The sequence below is a fragment of the Schistocerca americana genome, chromosome 5 (assembly GCF_021461395.2).
Source record: "Schistocerca americana isolate TAMUIC-IGC-003095 chromosome 5, iqSchAmer2.1, whole genome shotgun sequence".
NCBI classification, from domain to species: Eukaryota; Metazoa; Arthropoda; class Insecta; order Orthoptera; family Acrididae; genus Schistocerca; species Schistocerca americana.
Window position 1 is genome coordinate 602,448,861 of NC_060123.1, and position 21,981 is coordinate 602,470,841.

Below are 21,981 nucleotides of genomic sequence, written 5' to 3' on the forward strand. Positions count from 1 at the left end.
ACGCCTGCCTAACACCATCATTAACACTGTGTGTAACTATTGCAACCAACACTCACTTCAACCTGCTAACCGTAGTAATTATAATACTTTTTGCTTCTTCCCCTTACACAAACCCAGACACACCTCCACAACCAAAGTAATTATTCCAAGAATCTAAAAAACCTGTACCGGATAGTGGTCTTTGATACAGGGTTATTACAAATGATTGAAGCGATTTCACAGCTCTACAATAACTTTATTATTTGAGATATTTTCTCAATGCTTTGCACACACATACAAAAACTCAAAAAGTTTTTTTAGGCATTCACAAATGTTCGATATATGCCCCTTTAGTGATTCGGCAGACATCAAGCCGATAATCAAGTTCCTCCCACACTCGGCATGTCCTCATCAATGAGTTCGAAAGCATCGTTGATGCGAGCTCGCAGTTCTGGCACGTTTCTTGGTAGAGGAGGTTTAAACACTGAATCTTTCACATAACCCCACAGAAAGAAATCGCATGGGGTTAACTCGGGAGAGCGTGGAGGCCATGACATGAATTGCTGATCATGATATCCACCTCCACCGATCCATCGGTTTTCCAATCTCCTGTTTAAGAAATGCCGAACATCATGATGGGAGTGCGGTGGAGCACCATCCTGTTGAAAGATGAAGTCGGCGCTGTCGGTCTCCAGTTGTGGCATGAGCCAATTTTCCAGCATGTCCAGATACACGTGTCCTGTAACGTCTTTTTCGCAGAAGAAAAAGGGGCCGTAAACTTTCAACCGTGAGATTGCACAAAACACGTTAACCTTTGGTGAGTTGCGTGAGGATTCTCTACCGCCCAGATTCGCACATTGTGTCTGTTCACTTCACCATTAAGAAAAAGTGTTGCTTCATCACTGAAAACAAGTTTCGCACTGAACGCATCCTCTTCCATGAGCTGTTGCAACCGCGCCGAAAATTCAAAGCGTTTGACTTTGTCATCGGGTGTCAGGGCTTGTAGCAATTGTAAACGGTAAGGCTTCTGCTTTAGCCTTTTCCGTAAGATTTTCCAAACCGTCGGCTGTGGTACGTTTAGCTCCCTGCTTTATTCGTCGACTTCCGCGGGCTACGCGTGAAACTTGCCCGCACGCGTTCAACCGTTTCTTCGCTCACTGCAGGCCGACCCGTCGATTTCCCCTTACAGAGGCATCCAGAAGCTTTAAACTGCGCCTACCATCGCCTAATGGAGTTAGCAGTTGGTGGATCTTTGTTGAACTTCGTCCTGAAGTGTCGTTGCACTGTTACGATTGACTGATGTGAGTGCATTTCAAGCACGACATTCGCTTTCTCGGCTCCTGTCGCCATTTTGTCCCACTGCGCTCTCGAGAGCCCTGGCGGCAGAAACCTGAAGTGCGGCTTCAGCCGAACAATACTTTATGAGTTTTTCTACGTATCTGTAGTGTGTCGTGACCGTATGTCAATGAATGGAGCTACAGTGAATTTATGAAATCGCTTCAATCATTTGTAATAGCCCTGTAGAAACCGGTCGCAAATCGAAGAATAACTAAAACAGCTGCTTGTGGTGTTACATGATGTCATTTCGTGGTGTTTGTTAACTGCCAAGTGTTTGTCTTTCGCCGTCTTTCGTATGGATAGGGACTGTGATCGCTGCATACAGATGCGAGCTGACTTGGTGGCCCTTCGCTCACAGCTCTAGGGTGTGATGGCTTTCGTCACACAGCTTGAAGCAGCCAATGAGCGTCGCTGTTGGGAAACGAATGTGGGGATCCGAGGAATGTTGAGTACGTCCCTCGTGTCTCCCATTCGGTCCACTGCTGTGGTGGATCCGCTTATTGCCTGTACTGAGGCTGACCCCTCACACTCGGCCGAGTGGGAGGTCGTTCCAGGGTCTGGCACACAGCGAAAGATTTTACGTGGAGCAGATCAAAAGGCCCCCCCTCCGTGTAACGAACAGCTTTCAGGCGGTATCTGTGGCTGATGACTTCTCAGATTCAGATGCTCCCTCTGTTCCAGAGGAAGCTCTCGGTTCGCAAGACCTGAGCAGTCACAGAGGGTGAGTTTATTAGTACGAGAGTCTCTCCAAAAGAAATGCACACTATTTTTGTAAAAATACAGTTTTCATTCTACATGTGTGGAAGTTTTACAGTGTGTAGATACATCCTAAATTTAGTTCAACCTGTTCCCGTGAGTGGCGCCGTCACATCGTGTCTTCAAGATGGCGTTCGCCAGAAGCAACGTGCTGTCATAGAATTTCTGTGCCGTGAAAACGAGACAGTGAGAAACATCCACAAGAGGTTGAAAAAGGTGTGTGTAGATGCCGCTGTCGATCGCAGTACAATTAGTCGGTGGGCAAGCAGGTTACGTGATGAAAGCGGGCACGGCAGTATTGAGGTTTGTCCTCGCGGCGGCAGGCCTCGTACTGCACACACTCCAGACAATGTGCAGAGAGTTAACGAATTTGTGACTGCTGGCAAACGCATCACAGTGAATGAATTGTTATGCTACGTTGGGATAAGGGAAGGAAGTGTTTGCAGAATACTGAAAGTGTTGGCGTTAAAAAAGGTTTTTGCCGGGTGGGTTCCCAGGATGGTGGTGGTGGTGGTGGTGGTGGTTAGTGTTTAACGTCCCGTCGACAACGAGGTCATTAGAGACGGAGCGCAAGCTCGGGTTAGGGAAGGATTGGGAAGGAAATCGGCCGTGCCCTTTGAAAGGAACCATCCCGGCATTTGCCTGAAACGATTTAGGGAAATTGCGGAAAACCTAAATCAGGATGGCCGGAGACGGGATTGAACCGTCTTCCTCCCGAATGCGAGTCCAGTGTGCTAACCACTGCGCCACCTCGCTCGGTTCCCAGGATGTTCACAGTGTCTGACAAAGAAACAAGACAAACAGTATGCAGCGAACTTTTGGAACAGTACGAGAATGGTGGAAATCAATTTCTTGGAAGAATTATGACTGGTGATGAATCATGGCTCCATCGTTTTTCACCAGAGACGAAGAGGTAATCAATGGAGTGGCGTCATGCAAATTTACCCAAGATAATAAATTCAAAGCCACACCTTATGCTGTAAAAGTTATGGCTACGGTGTTTTTCGATTCCGAAGGACTCCTACTTGTTGGACTTCATGCCAAGTGGAACCATCATAAATTCTGATGCATGTGTGACGACACTGAAGAAACTAGCTCGACTGAGTCGTGTTCGACCACATCGGCAAAAGCAGGGTGTTTTGCTGTTACACGACAATGCACGGCCACATGTCAGTCAAAAAACCTTGGTTCAAATGGCTCTGAGCACTATGGGACTTAGTGTCTGAGGTCATCAGTCCCCTAGACTTAGAACTGCGTAAACTAACCTAAGGACATCACACACATCCGTGCCCGAAGCAGGATTCGAACCCGCGACCGTAGCAGCAGCGCGGTTCCGGACTGAACCGCGTAGAACCTCTTTGCCACCGCAGCCGGGTGGCTTCGTAGAATTTGCGCCACACGCAAACTCTATCATCGTCTTTTACCAATCATCTCACCAGGCCACACTTTTCCATTCGTCTACAGCCCAACCGACATCGTCACGAGCGCAGGGCAGGCACTGGAGGCGATGTGCTGTTAGCAGAAGGCACCTCACCTCGCTTTGGTCGTCTGCTTCCAAATCCCATTAATACGAAATTTCGCATCACTACCCGAAGGATGCGTTCATAGTACGTCCCACATTGATTTGTACAGTTATTTCCTGCATTGTTGCTTGTCTGGTAGCATTGACAACTCTAAGCAAAGGCTGCTGCTCTCAGTCATCATGTGGAGGTCGTGGGCCACTGTGTTGTCCGTGGTGAGAGGTAACGCCTGAAATGTATTCTCGGCACACTCTTGACACTCTTTTAATTCGCGTCGTGCGGCCAAAATCAGGCCGTCTACGTCTACATGGATACTCTGCAAATCACATTCAAGTGCCTGGCAGAGGGTTCATCGAACCACCTTTACATTCCTCTATTATTCCAATCTCGTACAGCGCGCGGGAAGAATGAACACCTATATCTTTCCGTACGTTCTGGTGATCGTTCCTCCCTCTGTAGGTCGGCGCCAACAAAATACTTTCGCATTCGGAGGAGAGAGTTGGTGATTGGAATTTCGTGAGATACCGTCGCAACGAAAAACGCCTTTCTTTTATTGATTTCCAGCCCAAATCCTGTATCATTTCTGTGACACTCTCTCCCGTATTTCGCGATAATAGAAAACTTGCTTCCTTTCTTTGAACTTTTTCGATGTACACCGTCAGTCCTATGTGGTAAGGATCCCAACATCGCGCAGCAGTATTCTAAAATAGGACGGACAAGCGTAGTGTAGGCAGCTGCTGAGTAGGTCTGTTACATTTTCTGTGTCCTGCCCATAAAACGCAGTCTTTGGTTAGCCTTCCCCACAACATTTTCTATGTATTCCTTCCAATTTAAGTTGCTCGTAATTGTAATAACTAGGTATTTAGCTGAATTTACGGCTTTTAGATTAGACTGATTTATCGTGTAACCGAAGTTTAACGAGTTCCTTTTAGCACTCATGTGGATGACCTCACACTTTTCGTTATTTAGGGTCAACTGCCACTTTTCGCACCATTCAGATATTTTTTTCTAAATCGTTTTGCAGTTTGTTTTGATCTTCTGATGACTTTTATTAGTCGATAAACGACAGCGTCATCTCCAAACAACCGAAGACGGCTGCTCAGATTGTCTCCAAATAGTTTATATAGATAAGGAACAGCAAGGGTCCTATAACATTACCTTGGGGAACGCCAGAAATCACTTCTGTTTTACTCGATGACTTTGCGTCAGTTATTACGCACTGTGACCTCTCTGACAGGAAATCACAAATCCAGTCACATAACTGAGACGATGTTCCTTACGCTCGCAATTTCCCTACGAGCCGCTTGTGTGGTACAGTGTCAAAAGCTTTCCGGAAATCCATAAATACGGAATCGCTCTGAAATCCCTTGTCAATAGCACTCAACACTTCATGTGAATAAAGAGCCAGTTGTGTTTCATAGGAACGATGTTTTCTAAACACATGTTGACCGTTTTCTTCGAGGTAATTCATAATGTTCGAACACAATATATGTTCTAAAATCCTGCTGCACATCGACGTTAACGATATGGGCCTGTAATTTAGTGGATTACTCTTACTACCTGTCGGTAACCTTTCCACATGTATCAGAGTACAAATGACAGCTCCACCAATGCTCTGCTCTTTTATTCCTCGTGTACGCGATACTTCCGCCATCTGCATACGTGCCTATTGCTATCCCATGGCTTTTGTTACCTCGGTGTACATTAAACACACAAGCTCACGTCACGAATCCCCCTTTTCGTGCATTCCAAGACCATTCGTGAAGTCAGTGGCGCTTCAAAATTCAAAATCTCAAAATTGCCTTGTCGCGCTCTGAGATGATGCACGCAGTGGAATAAGCTTTGAAGGGGACGTGTGCTGTGCTTTGCAGGTGCGATTATTCACGTGCAGGCCCCTGCCGCGCGGCGTCTAGACAGCGGACAATGGCGGCGCCTCGCCACACCAATGTCTCCGCAACCCTCTAGCACACCGCATTGTTGTCGTACGGCCTTTCTTGTCTTACGTCTGCTTGCTTGCAGCTGCATTCTGACCAGCCCCACTTGGCTAACCATACACTCTGACGCCAGTCCTGTGTTGTTCTCGTACCTACCGAGTACGGGTCGCCGTTGGATAAGCTAAAACTCCGCCATTTCGGCTGATTTGAGGTTTACTCGCACACCAACTTGATCGACGTCCAGTTGAACCACACTATGCGGTTAATAACTGGAGCATTCCGACCAACACCGATTTATTGGCTTCCTCTGCTGAGCAATCCGCATAAGCGAGGGCTTGCTTCGGAATACCGCAAGCTTGGACTTACCAATACCGGTAGACATACCTAATTTATCACGAAATAGACTCCGCCCAAGAAACCCACCATTACGGCAGAACTGCTAGATGCCAGTGATACTAGGGTAAGAGACCCGTGGGACCAGAGCTTTCAACTTAGTGAAAATACCGAAGAGCGTGAGTGATACCGAAAGTATAATTGTGATACTGCTGGTACAGAATTCGACAGCAAACTGTGGGCAAGTTGAACAGAGCCTGCACTGGGCAAGGATGATGCGCAGAAAAAAAATGTTCAAATGCTTGTGAAATCTTAGGGGACTTAATTACTAAGGTCATCAGTCCCTAAGCTTACACACTACTTAACCTAAATTATCCTAAGGACAAAAACACACACGCCCATGCCCGAGGGAGGACTCGAACCTCCGCCGGGACCAGCCGCACAGTCCATGACTGCAGCGATGCGCACTCTCTCTTTGCAAATGAGGTGCCACAGTCTCCGGTTTGTGACTGTGGGGCTCATAAACAGACAGTCAAGCACATTAGAGATGAGTGCCTCTTGCGTTCCTAGCAAGGGAGTTGGAGAGACCTCATGAAAGCTTATGATGGCCTCTTATATAGTTTAGGAACCTAGATACTGACATTTAGTTAGTTTTATACGTAGTTTTGTATTTTAGCCGGCCGAGGTGGCCGAGCGGTTCTAGGCGGTTTGTTAGGTTTAAGTAGTTCTAAGTTCTAGGGGACTGATGACGTCAGATGTTAAATCCCATAGTGCTCAGGGCCATTTGAACCATTTTGAAGTTTTGTATTTTCATATTCTTTTTATACATAGTATTATTTACGTTATATACTTGTAATTTGAAATTGTATGTGAGCCATACGAATAAATAAATAAATTTTTCTAATCTCCATTAGCCTACGTTTTTCTACTTTCAGAGCGAGGTGCCATTAATCACATCAAAGAGAAAATTTAAGTCATCTTGTATCTTCCTCCCAAGGGCGCCCATGCGATAGTTTGTAATGGGTGGGGCGCTAGAGCTGGAGCTATAGAGTATTTCTAATATTCTGGAAGACGAATGGCGACTTGTAAGTAGCCATAAAGAACTCCCACTTCCGAGCCTGTTAAAAACCAGAAAACAGCTGGGGGTTGCAGTTCACCCTAACCCTCAGATCGTTTGTGTGTATAGAGAAAAAGACCATTCCTATTATACTTCCATGGGCCTCTCCTGATGGTAGCTTTGTCTCTTATGAGGATAGCATCCAGGATAACCTGCTGGACTGCATTGTACACTACTGTCTAGTAAAATTGCTACACGAAGAAGAAATGCAGATGGTAAATGGATATTCATTGGACAAATATATTATACTAGAACTTACATGTGATTAAATTTTCACGCAATTTGGGTGCATAGATCCTGAGAAATCAGTACTCAGAACAACCATCTATGGCCGTAATAACGGCCACGATACGCCTGGGCATTGAGTCAAACAGAGTTTGGATGGCGTGTACAGGTACAGCTGCCCATGCAGCTTCAACACGATACCACAGTTCACCAAGAGTAGTGACTGGCGTATTGTGACGAGCCAGTTGCTCGGCCGCCATTGACCAGACGTTTTCAATTGGTGAGAGATCAGGAGAATGTGCTGGCCAAAGCAGCAGTCGAACGTTTTCTGTATCCAGAAAGGCCCGTACAGAACCTGCAACATGCAGTCGTGCATTATCCTGCTGAAATGTAGGGTTTCTCAAGGATCGAATGAAGGATAGAGCCACGGGTCGTAACACATCAGAAATGTAACGTCTACTGTTCAAAGTGCCGTCAATGCCAACAAGAGGTGACCGAGACGTGTAACCAATGCCACCCCATACCATCATCCCGGTTGATATGCCAGTATGGCGATGACGAATACACGCTTCCAATGTGCGTTCACCGCGATGTCGCCAAACACGAATGCGACCATCATGATGCTGTAAACAGAACCTGGATTCATCCGAAAAAAATGGCGTTTTGCCATTCGTGCACCCAGGTTCGTCGTTGAGTACACCATCGCAGGCGCTCCTGTCTATGATGCACCGTCAAGGGTAACCGCAGCCATGGTCTCCGAGCTAATAGTCCATGCTGCTGCAAACGTCGAACTGTTCGTGCAGATGGTTGTTGTCTTGCAAACGTCCCCATCTGTTGACTCAGGGATCGAGACGTGGCTGCACGATCCGTTACAGCCATGCGGATAAGATGCCTGTCATCTCTACTGCTAGTGATACGAGACCGTTGGGATCCAGCACGGTGTTCCGTATTGCCCTCCTGAACCCACCCACTAACAGTCATTGGATCTTGACAACACGAGCGGCAATGTCGCGATACGATAAACCGCCATCGCGATAGGCTACAATCCGACCTCACAACAACATTTCACCAGGCAACGCCGGTCAACTGCTGTTTGTGTAGGAGAAATCGGTTGGAAACTATCCTCATTTCAGCACGTTTTAGGTGTCGCCACCGGCGCCAACCTTGTGCGGATGCTCTGAAAAGGTAATCATTTGCATATCACAGCATCTTCTTCCTGTCGGTTAAATTTCGCGTCTGTAGCACGTCATCTTTGGTGTAGCATTTTTATTGGCCAGTAGTGTATTTACTATCTCCGTTATTTTCAGGCGACATACTCAAGTTTGTCTGAGGTTGGTATGGCCATATTTTATGGTATACGCCGTTGCTTTAACTTCTCTTTAACATTCAATCCTATTTTTAGTTCAGTAAATGTCTACTTCGTTGCGTAATGCTGTGAATACATATAATTCAGGCAGTCGTTGTTTCAACTGCATTGAAAGTGTTTCCTTAGGATTCCTTGTTGGTGACTATCTCTATTGTTGATTATTACGCCGAGACGATTCTTTTCTTAGGCTAGACGATGCTTGTCTTTGACGTTGCTTTTGATCCAGAACTGGGAGATGGCGCCGCTAAGAATGTCAGATCTCTATTAGTTCCAGAATATAACGCATAGTAATGCTGTTTTTCGCGAAATGCGAAAATTTTAATTCTTACCGTCTTAAGGCGGTGTCGTTAGGAGGCAGTAGTGATAGATGAACACTGGCCCTGGAAAGTCGCGTGTTGACAGCTTAACTACTTGTTTTTCGTGTGACGTGTCGACGAAGTGGCCCGATATCTCGGATGCGCGATGATCGATCAGATGCCCGGGGCGTGCTTGTATTTTTCTAGATAGCAGTATGCTGATACCATGTCGCGTCCTCCCAGTCCGCACGAAACAGTTTCTCAATGGAAATGCCAATTGCGGCACATGCACTTATTATGTCATGCAAACATGTAGAGGGAAAAAAAACGAGGTACGGCATTGCAAAACCGGTGGGCAAATTTTCTTTTGTCGCTATTGTGCAAGCTTCTTCCCGATTTTTAATAAGCATCAGCATAACGCGTTGTATAGCAGAACAGTCCGCGAAGAAGTTAGGAAGCTGTTTTGTTTTTTAAGCTTTGTTCTCTGTAACAGAAAATTCAGTATGCTGCATTTGATAAGAAAGCAACGTTTTCGGATGAAAGTCGATAGGCGATTTCTCATTGCCCGTAGTGATTTCTCATTGCCCGTAGCACGAACTAGTACACTTTTGACGTATTTCTGTTCAAACTGTTGTACTGGCTTGCCGAAGTAACCAGGAATCTCGTTACCGTTTCCGATTGGCCCTAAGAGGTAAATATTTTCCTCTCTCTTTCCTATAACGTGTCGCTGCTATTCGACCAACTTCTCCACGTACGATGCTGGAAGACGCTGAGCAATGGATGTTCCACGTCGCGGATAGAGTTCATTGGATCGCATCTTTGTACACCAACCAGATGTGGCTTTAAACTGCGCACACTGTGCTCCTGCCACTACTTCCATTCCAGTATTTTCGAAACTTCCACTCTGTGGACCATTGAAAGCTTTCCTAGTCGACTTGGCTTTTTTCAGACGTCCTTTGCCCTTTCGCCATTTCCGAACATGGGCTTCTGCGGGTTCATATTTTCTCCAGGCAGGTATGGAAAAACTGACTGGTTAAAACGATACCGGCATTTCGCTCTGAATATCCGCTATTCGCCCGCATCTCGAGGTCGTGCGGTAGCGTTCTCGCTTCCCACGCCCGGGTTCCCGGGTTCGATTCCCGGCGGGGTCAGGGATTTTCTCTGCCTCGTGATGGCTGGGTGTTGTGTGCTGTCCTTAGGTTAGTTAGGTTTAAGTAGTTCTAAGTTCTAGGGTACTTATGACCACAGCAGTTGAGTCCCATAGTGCTCAGAGCCATTTTTATCCGCTATTCGTCTAGTCACGGCTATACCAGGCTTTTTTATTTTTTACTAACAGCTGAGTAAAAACATCGAAATGTCAAGTAGACATACATGGAGTGTTAATATTTGTCGTAGTTAAGTAAACCTTTTTTCTATAAACAGAATAATTTTTTTTCGTAAAATTTGCATTATTCAAAATATTGTTTTATTATAGAAAATGGGAAGTGCGATCAGTACTATTGTAATACCGATGCCGACAGAAATGAGAAACGAGGACATGGCGTAAGAATTGGTACAGCATTGCTGAGAAATGGTTCAAATGGCTCTGAGCACTATGGGACTTAACTGCTGAGGTCATCAGTCCCCTAGAACTTAGAACTACTTAAACGTAACTAACCTAAGGACATCACACAACCGAGCGAGGTGGCGCAGTGGTTAGCACACTGGACTCGCATTCGGGAGGACGACGGTTCAATCCCGTCTCCAGCCATCCTGATTTAGGTTTTCCGTGATTTCCCTAAATCGTTCCAGGCAAATGCCGGGATGGTTCCTTTGAAAGGGCACGGCCGATTTCCTTCCCAATCGTCTTACGAGCTTGCGCTCCATCTCTAATGACCTCGTTGTCGACGGGACGTTAAACACTAACCACCACCACATCACACACATCCATGCCCGAGGCAGGATTCGAACCTGCGATCGTAGCGGTCGCGCGGTTCCAGACTGAAGGGCCTAGAACTCATTGCTGAGACAGTAATGTCCGTGTTGCTGTGACTACGTGCAGTGTGCTCCCATCTGGTCGGTCGGTGGACAACACTTATTGAATGATTTTTGAGCAGAGTTACAATCAATAAGAGATTTTGTGCAGTAATCAACCACCTATCACTTATCGAGAATAGCAGCGAATTGTGGATGGACTAAGTTTCAATTTATTTGCTTATTTTATTTAGTTAAAATGGTACAAATGGCTCTGAGCACTATGGGACTCAACTGCTGAGGTCATTAGTGCCCTAGAACTTAGAACTAGTTAAACCTAACTAACCTAAGGACATCACAAAGATCCATGCCCGAGGCAGGATTCGAACCTGCGACCGTAGCGATCTTGCGGTTCCAGGCTGCAGCGCCTTTAACCGCACGGCCACTTCGGCCGGCTTTTATTTAGTATTCTGATTCTCTACGTATATTAAGCTGAGAGAATTAAATGGTTTCAACCTTTGTTTGATTTTTGCGTTTATGACAGGAATTACCACGAATAAAAAAACAAACGAAAATCGGTTATTTCAGAAACCGTTTGTTTTGAGCGCTTTCAAAAGTTAAGTTAAACTGGCGTGGAAGAAACGATATAACCGAAAACCGGCTGTTTTAACGATACCGCAATCCCTACCACGAAGCCACACAATTGTTTGTTTCTTCTGCATACTAAACAACCATAATTTGGAAATTGGCGTCACAGTAACGCCTGAAACCTGTTGCAAATTCTATGTTGACCCACGTTGTTCCTCACGATACGATCCGTTTACTGTGCAGGTGTGGGATGTCCAAAGTCAAATGCAACTGATAAAAAAATTGGCGCAACACTTACCGCTATCGTACAATAATGCTCAAAGCGCGTGCATTAGTTCGAAGTTAAAGCAGCAGGCGCGGCAGAGAGTAGAAAAAAATGGCTCTGAGCACTATGGGACTCAACTTCTGATGTCATCAGTCCCCTGGAACTTAGACCTACTTAAACCTATCTAACCCAAGGACATCACACACATCCATGCCCGAGGCAGGATTCGAACCTGCGACCGTAGCGGTCTCGCGGTTCCAGACTGTAGCGCCTAGAACCGCACAGCCACTCCGGTCGGCCCAGAGAGTAGAGTTCTGTTCGGTATAGAAAGGAAACTCCACATTACACCGAGATGACAAAAGTTGTAAGATGCCTCCTAATATCGTGTCGGGCCACCTTTAGCCCGTCGTTGTGCAGTAAATCGACGTGGCATGGAATCAAAAAGTCTCCTGCACAAGTATTGAAGGATGCTGCCTCTACAGCTGTAACCGGCCCTGTGGCCGAGCGGTACTAGGCGCTTCTGTCCGGAACCGCGCGGCTGCTACGGTCGCAGGTTCGAATCCTGCCTCGGGTATGGGTGTGTGTGATGTCCTTAGGTTAGTTAGGTGTAAGTAGTTCTAAGTTGTAGGGGACTCATGACCTAAGATGTTGAGTCCCATTGTGCTCAGAGCCATTTGAACCATTTTTTGAACCATTTTCTACAGCTGTCCATAATTGCGAAAGTGTTGCCGGTGCAAGACGTTGTGCACTAACTGACCTCTCGACTATGTTTCATAAATGTTTGATGGTTGGCCAAATCATTCGCTCGAATTGTCCAGAATTTTCTTCAAACTAACCGCGAACAATTGCGGCCCGGTGACACGGCGCGTTGGCATTTTCATCCATTAAAATTCCATCGTTGTTTGAGAACATGAAGTCCATGAATTGGCTGCCGAAGATAACCATTTCCAGTCAATGATCGGCTCACCTGGACCAGAGGACCGACTCCAATCAATGTAAACACAACCCACGGAAATGGTTCAAATGGCTCTGAGCACTATGGGACTTAACATCTATGGCCATCAGTCCCCTAGAACTTACAACTACTTAAACCTAACTAACCTAAGGACATCACACAATACCCAGTCATCACGAGGCAGAGAAAATCCCTGACCCCGCCGGGAATCGAACCCGGGAACTCGGGCGCGGGAACACAACCCACACCATTATCGGGCCACCACTAGCTTGCACAGTGCCTTGAAAACTTTGGTGCACGGCTTCCTGTTATTTGCGCCACACTCGAACCCTACCACCAGCTCTTACCAGCTGAAATCGGGACTGATCTCACAAGGCCACGGTTTTCCAATCGCGGAGGGACAACAGATGTGGTTAGGGACTAAGGAGAAGCGATGTCGTGCTGTTAGGAAAGACACGCGCGTCGGTCGTATGCCGCCATAGCCGATTAACGCCAAATTTCGCCGGGCTGTTCCAACGAATGCGTTCGTCAAACGTTCCACATTGATTTGTGTGGTTATTTCACGAAGTGTTGCTTGTCTGTCAGCACTGACAACTCTGCAAATGCCGCTGCTCTCGGTTGTCAAGTGAAGGCCGTCGGCAATTGCGTAGTCCGTCGTAAAAAATTTTGTATTTTATCAGCAAACTTTTTGACATTGGTGCATCTCTGAATACTGAAATCCCTAACGATTTCCGGTATGGAATGTCCCATAGTTCTAGCTGCAACTCCCATTTTGCATTAAAAGTGCTGCCGTAATCACGTCGCAAACCTTTTCACATGAATCACCTGAACACAAACGATAGCTCCGTCAATGCACTGCCCTTTTATACCTTGTATATGCGATACTTCCGCCGTATGTATTCAAATGTTAAAATGCGTGTGAAATCTTATGGGACTTAACTACTAAGGTCATCAGTCCCTAAGCTTACACACTACTTAACCTAAATTGTCCTAAGAACAAACACACAGAGGACTCGAACCTCCGCCGGGACCAGCCGCACAGTCCATGATTGTAGCGCCCTAAACCGCTCGGATAATCCCGCGCGGCGCCATATGTGTTGTGCTTATCGCTATCCCAAGAGTTTTGTCACCTCAATGTCAGTGTCTATGCCGCGAAATTCCGTGCCCGAAACCTCGCCGCGGAATCGGAGATACACGGCAATGTTTGCCACTGTAAGACGCAGGAAGAAATTAATAGTTTGTCGCGATTGCTATTGAGACGCGTGGAGTTGTTAACATAGCAGATCTCCGGGCTATTGGACAGGTTAAAGTAATTTACCCTGCGGTGCGCGATCCGCCGTCCAGCAGTTGCGGGAGCTGGGAGGGGCGTTTCGCTGAGGTCCCAGTCTCTGGTTTCACCCCACGGCGCGCGCACCCGCTTCCCCCGTGCAACACACGTGCTCGCAGAAGCCACGTGTGCGCCTAGCTGCCGCCCAGCTACACGTGGCGTGGCTGACGCGCACTTGTTCCACCAGGGCACGCCACACCCTCTTAAGGACCTGGTTTTGAACGTAATAATTGCAAAATAGCTCCTGATAAACCTTTTTCTTCAGAATGTTGCCCATTTAGACATTCACCAGTCAATTCCCGTTCTTTAACCCTAGCAGTAATGGCGCATTTTCCATAACACGGACTACCGAAGGGCAGGAGAGGGCAGGGGGTGAACGGGCTGTAGGGAGGGGATAACACTTACAAGGGAACATCCCCATCGCACCCCCCTCAGATTTAGTTATAAGTTGGCACAGTGGATAGGCCTTGAAAAACTGAACACAGATCAATCGAGAAAACAGGAAGAAGTTGTGTGGAACTATGAAAAAATAAGCAAAATATACAAACTGGGTCGTCCATGCGTAACATAGGCAATATTAAGTGCAATGTGAGAGGAAGAGCGCCGTGGTCCCATGGTTAGCGTGAACAGCTGCGGAACGAGAGGTCCTTGGTTCAAATCTGCCCTCGACTGAAAATTTTGCTTTCTTTATCTGTCCGTTCGTTCATTGACGTCTCTGTTCACTGTAATAAGTTTAGTGTCTGTGTTTTGCGACCGCACCGCAAAACCGTGTGATTAGTTGACGAAAGGACGTGCCTCTCCAATGGGAACCGAAAACATTTGATAGGTCAACCGATTCCTCCACAGGAAAACACGTCTGATATTTTGTATACGACACTGGTGACAGCATGTGCGTCACATGACAGGAATATGTTGTCGACCCACCTAACTAGTACACTTGGCGAATGGGTGAAAAGATTCTTCTACCTTGCCCGATTCAGGTTTTCTTGTGGATGTAATAATCACTCCAAAAAAAGTGATGAAAACATAAGAGTTTTTCACATAAACTGAAAATAAAAAGTTAAAATTTTCGGTCGAGGGAAGATTTGAACTGAAGACCTCTCGTTCTGCAGCCGTTCACACTAACCACGGGACCACGGCGCTCTTGGACCAATACTGCCCTTAATATTGCCTATAATACACATGGACGACCCAGTTTGTATATTTTGCTTATTTTTTCATAGTTCTACACAACTTCTTCCTGTTTTCTCGATCGATCTGTGTTCAGTTTTTCAAGGCCTATCCACTGTGCCAACTTATAACTAAATCTGAGGAGGGGGGGGGGTGCGATGGGGAAGTTCCCTTGTTAGTGGTCAAAACCAAATACCAGTATTTCAGTTCTGAATAACCGCTGTTTTTCGGTATTTGCTTGGTCTCGCTTATAATTGTGTTTATTTTTTTATTAATAATCAGGGAAAAAACCGAAATGTCAATTAGCCTTAGCATCAGTTTTTTGTTTTTAAATAAACCTTTTTCTATAAAAAAAACGAGTAATTTTTATTCTTTAAGCTTACATTGCTTGGAAATAATGCCTTAGTACAGAAAATTTAATAATAATGCCGACGGAACACGAGCTACAAATATGTGGCATAAGAATTGGTACAGCACTGTTCAGACAGTAGTGTACCTGTTGCCATGTTCGTGGCCTACTAGATGATTCGCGTGCATGCAATGTACAAGACTTGCCGTACCCAGTCTATACGACGGTTACTCACTGTCTTCGTCGGACGTCAGTTGTATTACAGAATGACACCATCCCTAATTTGAAATTATATTATGAAGAGCGGCGTCAGTGAAGTACAATGTTCCATTTGCTTAAAAAGCTTAAAAACAGAAGAAGCCACAACAAACTCCCAGTTGATGTGCTGCCTGTATCCACATAACATACATGTAACTGCTTGCAGCCGGCCGGTGTGACCGAGCGGTTCTAGGCGCTACAGTCTGGAACCGCGCGACCATTACGGTCGCAGGTTCGAATCCTGCTGCGGGCATGGATGTGTGTGATGTCCTTAGGTTAATTAGGTTTAAGTAGTTCTAAGTTCTAGGGGACTGATGACCTCAGAATTTAAGTCCCATAGTGCTGAGAGCCATTTTTTTGAACTGCTTGCAGCCCATGAAAACGGATAAATTCACACGAAAAACAGAGTTCCGTAACCTCAGTTTCCACCCTTTAACACTGACTAGCCGTAATGTCAAAACAGTCGTATGATACCCTGTTACAACATGATTTTTGAGCAGAGTTTCAAAAAATTAGAATCAATAGGAGAATACTGGTGATTTTCTTTTTTTATATATAGTAGTCCACCACGTGTCACTTTTCGAGAAAAGTAATGAACGGTGAATGACAAAGTTTTATTTGCTTATTTAATTTAATAGTTCGCTTCTATTATATTGAATCTGAGGGAGTCAAATTTTTCAATCTTCGTGTGATTTCTACGTTCATTACAGGAAATAATAGGAATAAAAAACATAAAATCGACTATTTTAGGAAACGGTTATTTTGAGCGGTTTGAATAGTCCGGTTAAACTGGCGCTGAAAAACAACCAAAAACCTGTTGTTAAAGCGATAACCGCCATCCGTAAATAGCAGTACTTCATGCCCATCACAAAATAAAAAAATTTCGTAAATAGTTTTTAATGAAAGTTAACGACATCCTTCTTAAATGGGTACTGATGTCTAGGCAGGTTCCACAATCTGACACACTCTTTTAGTGCAATCTTAGCACCACTATTATCTGTAATGTGTACACAGAGAGGAGGGATCTTAACGACTACAAAAAAATTTTATATGAAATACAGATCCCATAGTTAACGTTTAGTTTGTTCCACAGCATACGTTTTAAATATAGATGGATGTGTAAGAAGAGCCCTGAACTTGAAAATATGAATATGACATTTGTTGCGAAAAGACTTAAATTTTTGAGTTATGTTTTACTGAAAAATTAAAAATAATTACGGTCTCTGGTACAACAAGTCATTAAAAATAATTTTCGTTTCAAAATTAGAAAATATGGAATACATGACCAGACTACAATATTTTCAAAATTGAGCGTAAAGTACCATCCCCCGCCACCTCTCAGGTATTGTGAGGATTAAAAAATCCAACCGGCGTGTATAAAATAGTTTGATACACATGAGGTAATGTTTTAAATATTTGACCTGAAGAATTTAAGCGAGAAAAAAATTTGTGTAACACTGGGGACTATTGTCTGGGTTATCTGCAAAAGCTAGATTTTTCACACATCTCAATCTTTATGACGACATTTCATCTGAACAGTGGAATAATTTTGCAGGTACGTTGAGTGATATTGTCTGCAGAGTGTGTTGCAAACAAAAGTAGTAATAGAGAAGTAATGCTGATTGCTGACTGCATGAGCAGTGAAGTAGAAAGCCATAAACTTTCTCCCTTTGATCGTTTTGTGCGGCGTGTCAGCGACAAACTTTCGTGAAGTTGTGAAAATGTGAGTAAACTTTATTGGAAGCCGTCCTTGCCCTAGTATATGAATGAAATCCGGGTATTCGCGTTTTCAGTTACGCTGCATAAAGGCAAACATGCAGTTTCTAACTTAATACTTGTCGTGTGTTAAACCTTTAACATATGATTATGCCTCTTAATGAGTATATGTGGCAGCATTTTAAATGTTTAATTTCGGTCAATACTTACGCGAGATATCCAAACTCAATCTTTGTTACCCCAGGAAGCCGTTAGATAGGCAAACTGCAACTGGTGCCGGATTCCGTGATATCTGTTTAGTAATATAGTAGATAAATGATGGAAATTGATAGCCTACCACCCATGTGGAATGGAGTGTATTGGAATTAAACGGGGTGATGCAGAGGGGATTAGATTAGGAAATAAGATACTAACACAAACAGACGAGTTTTGCTGTTCGAACAGCAAAATAATTGACGATGCCCGAAGTAGTGAAGATGCAAAACGTAATCTGCAAAAGAAAGAAGAGCATCTGAAAAAGAGAAATAATGTAAATTCGAGCGTTAAGAAGTCTTTTCTGACGTATTTGTCTGTACTGTAGACTTACGCGAGAGTAAAACGTGGAAGATAAATCGTACAGACAAGAGAGCACTAGACCCTTTTGAAACATGGTGTTAACAAAATAATGCTCAAGATTAGACGGGTAGAGCCGATTACTATTCAAGGAGTACGGAATGAAACTGGGGAGAAAATAAATTTATGCGTCAACTCGACTGCAGGAAGAGATCGGTTGACTGAACGTATTCTCAGGCATCAAGCAATAGTTAATTTCATAACGGAAGGACGTATGGAGGCGGAAAATTGGACATAATCACCAAGGCTTGACTGCAACAAGCAGATTCAAATTGATATACTGTGCACAGATGAAGGGACATACACGGGTTTGACTAGTGTGGGGAAATGCCATAAAATCACCCTCGGACTGATGCGTGCAAAAACAATAGTACCACGCTCCTAAGAAACTCATTCAGTTCAAAATATTGCACTCACATACTTACAACATGCAAACGTTTCACCACTATAATTACATTACGGTAAGTACCCTCCCTGAAAAAATTAGTCTCGTTTCATGAAAAGTTTGAAACTTAAGACCTAGTCAGGAAAATACCTAGGACACAGACTAATGAAACGAAACTGTAATTCTTCGAGTATTTTATTTTTATTCTTTTCACTAACAAATTTCATTATTCCTAATGATCCTCTTTAAACTCTTCCATCTGTGCAGTGGTATAACATATTACAACATTTGTTCGTTCCTGATAACTGGCAGCAAAAAGAAGGCAATCTAAGAACTTCAGTCAATTCTGAACGATACGTTATAAGAAAATTGTCTTAATTATGAAAAAATGTAAGTTGCTGAAAAAAGGCATTTAGTCCTAAAGAAAGATATACAAAATTCACATTATATTTAAATTTAGACACTAAAATGTTTCAAATCCCAGCCTTTGGAGGATTCCTTTTCTTGCCCCACCTGTTTCATGTTCTCTTTGCTCTGCCTCCTGTTCTTTCTGAATACTTCCATACAAATACTTACATGATCAAGATTTTTATAGTTGCAATATTCCAAAGCACTATTTCCACGCTCCTTCCCTCCACAATTAATTTACTGTAGAAGATACATAGGCATCAAAGCAGAGATTGTACCAATCGCACAAAATATATACAGAATCCGAGGACAAGAATTTTGTTTTGGGACACTTTTCCCGTAAGATTCAATGATTCATTTGTATTCTGAACTGAACATAAATTAGGCTGTGATTCAATTATGGAGCGTCAGTTACGTGAGATTCGTATGAAAAGATTTTTCATTGACCGCTGTCTGTCACAAATTTTTGTTGACATACTGAAGTTATTTAATGCAGCTATGTGTTTCGAGGAAAAAAACATGTTTTCGGGCATCAGTGGCAATACAAAAAAGCTTGAACAAAAGTACACTCAGTTATTAGTCATTCCTTACCACCTTGGTAATTGGTATGTGTTGTGGCTATCCTGCGAAGAAAGTGAAGTAGCCTATAATCTAATATGTGACTGACATATTTTTCGTCTCTTAATCGGATCTTAACGTAAAAAAATTAAAGAATTCCTCACTCTTTTCTTCGTCTGTTAACGTAAGAAATTAAGTAATCACTCACTCTGTATGAAATAGCTGTTTGCGTGTCGTGTTTTCACTTACATCAACTGCTATGGCGTCTTGGAAAGGACTCTTATAATAAGCCATCACAATCAACTGTACTGAGCAGTAGGGACAAGATGGCATTCAAAAGCAAATATTGCTTCCATTTAACTATCGACGTGTCGCTGCTGGTGTTACGTCACTTGTCATGTCTTCTGCACAGCTTGCTAACGCATCTTTGATATTGATCGACGATATACGCAATTTTACAATAACAGAAACGGTAACAATTTTTCATGTGAACAGCGGACTAACAAAAGACGTAAATATGACTCATATTAGGTTAACCTCCTCTTTCTCTGCAGGGCGGCTACAGTACATGCCAAGATTGCAAACAAAAAACAACTGGTAGCTGTCTCTGTAAAACCTTTTCATTATTTCGAAAAATCACTGTCGATTAACAGGCAGTATGGCTTTCAATTTTGATATGACAATCTCGAAACGCAACGTTATTCACTCTGTGAATGCGGAGAAGGATGTAGCGAAAGTATTTGAGCCACGCGTACTGGAACTTCTAATTAAATACTAGAAGAAATATTTGCGTGAAACAGCTCTACCTGACAGCAATAACTTCTGCCTTATCGAGAAAAGCCAGAGTGGAATTCGATTTTTTCCCCTCTTACCCGCGCCTTCCCCCGTACCTGAAGGCTGGGAGTATGCTTTGCCGATATTTGGGGGAGTGGGTACATAAAGGCTGGATATGTTCTTCGCGATATATGGGGGGGGGGGGGGGGGAGTGGATTCATGAAAACTGGATGTGGCTCGCCAATACATGATGAGAGTGGGGGGCGGCTGTGATTTTCTCGATTGAAAGGAAAATCTAAATGACAGAATTGATACAAATGATGGCGGCATAGAAAACTGATTAAAATCGCCGTACTGATGAACAAGACGGGACCTAACGGGGTACCTGTACCGTTCTATAAACGAAGAGCGCTTTTTTAAGATTTTACAAAAATAATGAAAGAAATCTCTAGAACTTTCTATTTGACGGATGTCATTGTCGTGATGAGATGTCATGCGACGTTTCGCTTGTTTTCCCTGCTGTCATCGATGACTTCTGCCGTACGAATTGTTTTGTGTCACTCAGCGTTAACTGTTCTTCGATCCCATAAAGCAGTGATCGTTAAACGCGTAAGCCAAAAAAAGAAGTGTTTCGCGAACTAACCGCTTTTGTTGGTAAACACCAAACAGTTGAGTGATGCGTAGTTTCTGGCCCGCCGAGATATATCCAGTTTTCGTCTTCTGTTACGATGTTTTAAGTCTATTTGCTCTACGGGCTTTGCAATTCCTTGGTCGAAATTTTAGAGCATTTCGTTCTCCATTTCACAGTAGCTTTTCTTTGAGCTTCTGTGGAATGGAACGGAATTCACCCCGAACATATGTTATTCACAGATAAATAATTATGTAAAACCGAATATGCTGCAGTCTCCGATGTGCCTAGGAAGGATATTTTTAATGGTATGTCACATACGGATCGTCTGCAAGCATAGTTAAGTACAGCGCCGATGTATCGCGGAACAACAATCGATTTTCCATTGTTCCACAACACGGTTTCATTTACCGCTCACTATTAAACAACTCTGCCATTTTGCGCTCCGCTTCAGCCAGTAAGCCGGCCGGGGTGGCCGAGCGGTTCTAGGCGCTACAGTCTGGAACCGCGTGACCGCTACGGTCGCAGGTTCGAATCCTGCCTCGGGCCTGGATGTGTGTGATGTCCTTAGGTTAGTTAGGTTTAAGTAGTTCTAAGTTCTAGGGAACTGATGACCTTAGAAGTTAAGTCCCATAGTGCTGAGAGCCATTTGAACCAATCAGCTAGTACTCTGTCGTTCGTCGCTGGAGGAATTTAGCACTGGGAAACAAGGCACTGAGAAACAATTCAAACGTCATATCCGTTGTCACTTAGGGTATAAAGACATATGTACAAAGCTACTGGCTTTATAGCTTACGCCTTTCATTACGACACACATTTTATGATCGCATATGTCATTTTTTTTGCGAACGAAAATCTCCTCTCCGGAAATCAACATGGATTCTGCGGATATCAATTTTCTGAAACTAATTTTGTTCGACCATTAGATCGGAGCGTCAGTGAACAGTGTGTTCATGGACAACTAGAAGGCGTTCGATATAGCCACCTGGTGAACAAAATTAGCAGGCTACAGACCATCGCAACTGTTTTATGCCTGAAGACTTTCTTGTAACGAGGGCAGATCGTGTAATGAGGTAACTCAAGGTGTGTCTAAAGCGTGTAGAATAGGACTATGTAAGTCATGTGGAGGACAACATTGGAAGTTTGATGAGTATGTTTGCGGACGATTAGG